The following is a 6818-nucleotide window of genomic DNA, read 5'->3' as shown; positions in this document are numbered from 1 at the left end:
CTTTTTCAGTATCTATTGATATGATCATATGTTTTTTATCTTTCACTTTGTTTATGTGGTGTATCACATTTATTGATGTGCAAGTATTGTACAAGCCTTGCATCCCTGGGATAAATCCCACTTGGTCATGGTGAATAATTTTTTTAATGTATTGCCAAATTCAATTTACTAATATTTTGTTAAGGATTTTGTTCATCAGGGGATATGAGCTTGAAGTTTTTTGTTTTTTTTTTCCTTTGCTTTTTTTTTCCTTTCCATTTGCTTGGAAGATTTTTTTCCATTCCTTCACTTTCAACCTATGTGAGTCTTTTGTTTGCTGGGAGAGTCTTTATTGCATCTTCAATTTCCTTCATTGTTATTGATCTGTTTAAGTTTTCTATCTCTTCCCGGTTCAGTTTTGGGAGACTATGTGTTCCTAGAAATTTGTCCATTTCGCTTAGATTGTCCAATTTGTGGCCATATAATTATTCATAGTATTTGTTAATGATCCTTTGTATTTCTGTGGTGTCAGTTATTACTTCTCCTCTTTCATTTCTGATTTTGTGTATTTAGGTCCTCTCTCTTTGTTTCTTGGTAAGTCTAGGTAAGGGTCTATCAACCTTCTTTATCTTTTCAAAGAACCAGCTCTTTGTTTCATTGATCTTTTAAATTGTTTTTTTGGTCTCTATGTCATTTATTTCTGCTCTAATCTTTATGATTTCTTTCCTTCTACTTGCTCTGGGGTTTTCTTTTTGTTTGCTCTCTAGTTCTTTAAGTTGTAAGGTTAGATAGTTTATTGGAAATTCTTCTTGTTTCTTGAGGTAGGCTTGTAGTGCTATGAACTTCCCTCTCAGAACTGCTTTCACTGCATCCCATAGATTTTGTGTTGTTGTGTGTTCATTTTCACTGGTTTCCAGGAAGTTTTTAATTTCTTCCTTGATCTCCTTGGTAACCCATTCATTGTTTAATAACATGTTATTTACCCTCCATGTGTTCAAATGTCTTTGCATGTTTTTATTGTAATTGATTTTTAGTTTCATGCCATTGTGGTCTGAGAAGATGCTTGGTATGATTTCAATCTTCTTGAACTTGTAGAAACTTAGTTTGTGTCCTAACATGTGGTCTATCTTTGAGAATGTCCCATGTGCACTTGAGAAGAATGTGAATTCTGCAGTTTTGGGGTGTAATTCTCTGTAGAGACCTATTAAATCCATTTGATCTAGTGCATCATTTAGAGTCTCTGTTTCCTTGTTAATTTTTTGGCTAGAGGATCTATCTAGTGATGTCAGTGGGGTGTTGAAGTCCTCTGCTATGATTGTATTGCTGTCAATTTCTCCTTTGAAGACCTCCACAAGATTTTTAATGTATTTTGGGGCTCCTATATTGGGTGCATATATGTTTACCAAGGTTATATCTTCCTATTGGATAGATCCTTTCAATGTTATGTAGTGACCTTCTTTGTCTCTAGTTATGGCCTTCATTTTGAAATCTATTTTATCAGATATGGGTATTGCTACCCCAGCTTTTTTTTCCTTTCTGTTTGCTTGAAAGATTTTTTTTCCCACTCCTTCACTTTCAACCTATGTGAGTCTTTTGTTGTGAGGTGGGTCTATTGTAAACAACATATAGATGAGTCATGCTTTCTTATCCAATCAGCTACTCTGTGTCTTTTTATCGGAACATTCAGTCCATTTACATTTAAGGTGATTATTGATATGTACTTATTTATTGTCATTTGTGTTTAGTTTGGTTATATTTTTCTTCCTATTTCTTCTACTAATTACAGCAGTCCTTTTAACATTTCTTGCAGTGCTGGTTTGGTGCTAGTGTATCCCCTTAGCCTTTTTTTTTTGTCTAGGAGGCTCTTTATTTGAGCTTCTATTTTGAATGACATCCTTGCTGGGTAGAGTAGTCTTGGATTCAGATCCCTGTTTTTTATTACATTGGTTATTTCATGCCATTCCCTTTTGGCCTGTAGTGTTTCTGTTGAGAAGTCAGCTAAGAGCCTTATGGGGGTTTCTTTGAGGGTAACCTGTTGCTTATCTCTTGCTGCCTTTAGGATACTTTGTCTTTAATTTTTGGCATTTTAAATATTTTGTATCTCTGTATGGGCCTGTTTAGGTTCTTCTTACTTGGGGCTCTCTGTGTTACTTGAACTTGAATGCCCTTTTCCTTCACCAAGGTAGGGAAGTTTTCTGTCACTATTTCTTCAAATATATTCTTTAACCCTTGCTCATTTTTTTCTTCTTCTGGGACTCCTATGATGTGAATGTTGTTACATTTTCAATTGTCTCACAGTTCTCTTAAGCTGCCTTCCTGTTTTTTAATTGATTTTTCTTTTCGGTTTTCTTATTGGGTGATTTTTTTCTCCCCTGTCTTCTATTTTTTTTTTTTTTTTTTATCCTCACCCAAGGACATTCTTCTATCTTTTGTTCAAATACAGTGGGAGGGAGAGAGAGGAAGAAAGAGAGAAAGAGAGAAACATCGATGTAAAAGAAACACATTGAGTGGCTGCCTCCTGCATGACCCAACCAGGGCCGGGGACAAACTGCAACCGAGGTATGCTCCCTTAGCAAGAACCGAACCCGGATCTCTCTGGACCACAGGCTGACGCTCTAACCACTAAGCAAAACCGGCCAGGGCTCCCCTGTCTTCTGATTCACTGATCCAATCCTCACCTTCTTCTCCTCTGCTGGTTATTCATTCCAAAGTGTTCTTTATTTCTTCTATGTCATTCTTCATTTCCACTTGGTTGGTTTTCAATGTTTCTATATCTTTACTCATGGTGTTGAGCTCCTTACTCATGCTGTTGAGCTTCCTCAAGATCATCGTTCTGAACTGTACAACTAATATCTTGCATAACTGCATTTCATCGATCTCATCTTCAATAAAGTTTCTTGTGCTTTCATTTGTGATTTGTTTCTTTGTTTCACCATTTTGGCTACCACAGTGGGTTTTGGAGCCTGCCTAATTTTTCATGTTGGTGTTGGTGTTCTGCTGTTTGTGGCTCCCTCCACTGGGTTTAGATGAGTGTGGGAGGATCCATGTTAAACACCACTGTCAAGTCTCTGGGTAGATTTGCAAGCCCAGGAAAGGTTCAGTTATCCTCTAGCTTTTTGCCTGGAGGCTATTAGTTTCAGTTATTTGATGAGCCTTGGGTTGTAGCCCTCAACTGAATGAAAAACTCCCTCAGGTGTTCATCATAAGAGGATATCCAGAGGGTGGGGCAGATGCTGGCTGTTAATGAGCCTCAATTTGCATTTCTCTGGCCCAGCTGGGTGCTGTTAAATTTCTGATGGAGGGGCTGTTGCTTCTCCCTGGGACTCTGGGAAGGGGCTCTTTGAGTAATATGTCTGCTGTTCTGTGAGAGAGTGATTCACCAAAAAACTCCCAGTGCTCTCTAAGTCCTAAGTCTCTACACACAGTTCCAGACCATTCTGCTCTCCCTCTGCCAAAGCCTAAGGTGAGTGGCTGTATCTAATTTAATGCTCTGTCCTGGCCCTCTGCACTGTGGAGCCAGTTTGGGATTTTAACCCCAAGGGAGCTGCTCACAGCTAAAACAGCTGCTGTCCATGGGCTCCTAGCCCACCCTCTTGTGCCTCCACAGATCCTCCCAGGCTCAATTCAGTGTCCTTTTTTCCTGTCCCTGGTTTTATGGGTCTTCTCCAGCTGTTTTTCTGTTGCTTTTTCCTGATGATTTTTCTTTATTTTAGTTGTAATTCCATTTTGGTCCTGGGAGATGGTCTGTGTAGCTTCCATTTACTCTGTTGCCATTTTGGAATCATGAATCATATCTTTTAAAATTGTGTATAATAAGCCAGTAATCTAGTGAGTAAACCGACTTTCCAAGCCCTGCTAGCTCTCTCCAAATTAATCGAGTCCAAGGAGGGTCTTGTGGGAACCTTTGATCTAGAGCCAGTTGGTCCGAAGTACAGGTAACAACTTGAACTTGAGATTGACATCTGAAGTGGAGGGCAGTCTTACGGGACATTAGCCCTTAACTTGTGGAATTTGATGCTATTTCCGAGTAAATGGTGTCAGAATTTAATTAAATTGTAGGACACCCAACTAGTGTCCAAGAATTATTGTTTGGTGGGAAAACACCCCCCATACACGTCTCATTCATTTTACCTGAGGCAGTAGCAATTTTTCAAAGAAGACTCCTCAATTTGTTCTCTGCCTTTGGTCATCCTCTAGTGCCTTGTGATGGTTATTTTTAACAGTTTTGTCCAATTTTCTACTAGTTTTCTGCAGAGGGACAGGAAAGAAATGGTCATACTTAGGAATTTACAAGCATAACTATGTGATTGCAAATCACACAAGCACACTTTTAAATAGCAATACTGAAGATGGTTTGGTTGTGGAGCTCCAACAAATATGGAACCTATAGGATGAGCATAGCAACAAAAGTCTGCTCTAATGTTTTGCAGATGGTGCCATGGGTTATCTCAAAAGAAGCCCTTTTCTTTACTTCTTTCTTTCAAATAGAATCAACATGTGCTCACATGCCCCTTTCCTGTCTCAATAGGTAAATATTGATTAATCTTATATAATTGTAGTAATTTATATCCCTTGAGAGTTATCAATGTAGATATGGAACAACCTGGCCAATGAAATGTAAGGAGAAGTCTGCCAGGTGGCTTTTAGTAAGGTTTTACTTTCTCATATAAAGAGACATAAGACATAATTTCACTCACTTTTCTGCTTTTGATAGTTGTTCAATGAAGACATGATGCTTAGAACTGCTCCTAAAGGACAAAAGCTAAGGGATGGGCCCTTGGTGATATAGTAAGGTTACCAACCATCTCAGTTGGCCCAAGACGGTCTCAGTTTTAGCAATAAAAGTCTTGTGTCCAAGAAAACCCCTAAATTCTGGGAAAACCAGGAAGATCTGTCTCCCTACGTTGTTCTACCACTGAAGTAACCAACCCTGGCATGACCTTATCATCATACTTCTTGAAATATAAATAATGATAGCTTTAATTGAATGGTCCATAACTCACAGCCCACAGCATCCTAACTTTTAGAGTATCAAAATTTAGAGATCTTTAATTAACTCACTATTGTTTACCCTTTCACAACAAATTAAGAGACATCTGCTTAGGAATTTTGATTAGTAATAGAAATGTATGTCGTGATGGCGGTTGTGGGCCAATGTCAGCTGTCCATTGAGGGAAAAGAGCAAAGGAAGCTTTGTGAAATCAGAGACCTTATTCATCTTATAAGGAGCTATATTCCTCCTCATCTAGCACAGTTTTAAGCTCATGGCAGGTGATCAGTAAATATTTGCTACATAAATATTGCTCATTAGTTTTACTAAAATTCTCAAGCATATAAAGAAGTGTCCCTAAGTACCAGTACAGTGAATTAAACAGTAAAATAAACTTTAAAATATTGATTGCTATATCAAGCTTAGACAGATCTGGTATATCACAAATCAGAACAAGCTGGTGGACCTGAAGTCTTGTTAGGGAGGGATAAACCAAGACAGGAACAAAGGGAAAGAATGCTTAGAGTCTTAGCATTTTGGGATGAAGAAGGAGTATATAGCTAATGACTAACTCTCGATATTGATGTTAAAAGTGTGCATTTAAATAAGAGTTAAAAATTGCGCATAACTGAAATTATAAAATAATTTCAAATAACTATGGAATATTGCAACATGATCAGGAAGAGGCAGACCTCAGTTTTAAATGAGTAATGTGGATGTTGACTTGATAGCTAGTGGACCAACCACAAAGAAGGGACCCTACAATGAAGATTGATAGTAGACAGTCAGTCTAGCTGGTTGGCTAAGTCCACATGGGGAGTGATGCTAGGAGCAGAGCCTGAGCCAAAAGGACAGATCATGAGTTCAACAACTAGAGACCTCAGCTTCAGAAATCAACCATCTTCCTAGCAGTCAAGTGGACAGGACATTGCCCCAGTGACCAGAAGACACCTTACCCAAAGACCCTGGTTCCCCTTTTTCTGTTCCTCAGACACTGACATTATTTTAGGGGGAGTATCTGGGAAAGGGATGCATATCTGAGAGACATTTGATATAATAACTAACATTAAATATTGACTTGGACTAAACTTTCAACCATATTGGGCATTTTGTTAATTATTTTACTGCTAGCCAGTGATTGGGAGCTTATGAGGAAGCCTGTATTAATTATAGACCAAATAAAGAAATTTTATTTTTCAGTACATGGGTTATTAGTGAGTGAAAGTTTGTGACCTTCTGCCCCCACATACATATTACTAGTATACTGTACGGAATAAAGAAGCAGCCTCACTTTCCAGGAAAGTTGAAGCTGGAGAGGATCAATAGTAGGGAAAGTTGAAGCTGGAGAGGATCAATAGTAGGGAAAGACTCCTCCACTGCACAGAATGAAAGTCTCTGAGGCCACAGCTGTGGGAATTTTGATCCCAATAAACATTGGAGCAAACTTGAATACGGTTTAGTGATTCAACTCAATGCTTTTGGTCTATGTTATTCAACTTCCCACTACTCCTAACCTCGTCTCTTTATTATTCTTTATCATGAGACATTGACTGTGTGGGCATTTTCTATTAGCACGACCCACTGGTGGGGTAGGTGTCAGCGTTTATGTAGTCAAGCTTCCCCTCCACACTTGGCTTTCTCCTTGGGTCTAATTTTACTGTTCTGTTTGGAAATCACCTGATAAATTCATTTGTACTGTAGTGTCTGATAAGAATGGTGTTTTCATTTCAAAGGTATTTAAGTGAAAACTTGAAAAAACTCATCCAAAATATGGAGTAATGAAGTTGTAAGGTGACAATTTACATGATGGTTTTAAGTGACCTATGTAGATGAATATCCTGGGAAATAT

This window comes from Molossus molossus, unplaced genomic scaffold, assembly GCF_014108415.1.
Source record: "Molossus molossus isolate mMolMol1 unplaced genomic scaffold, mMolMol1.p scaffold_m16_p_8, whole genome shotgun sequence".
NCBI classification, from domain to species: Eukaryota; Metazoa; Chordata; class Mammalia; order Chiroptera; family Molossidae; genus Molossus; species Molossus molossus.
The sequence above is the reverse complement of the archived record's forward strand: the minus strand, read 5'-3'. Positions refer to the sequence as shown.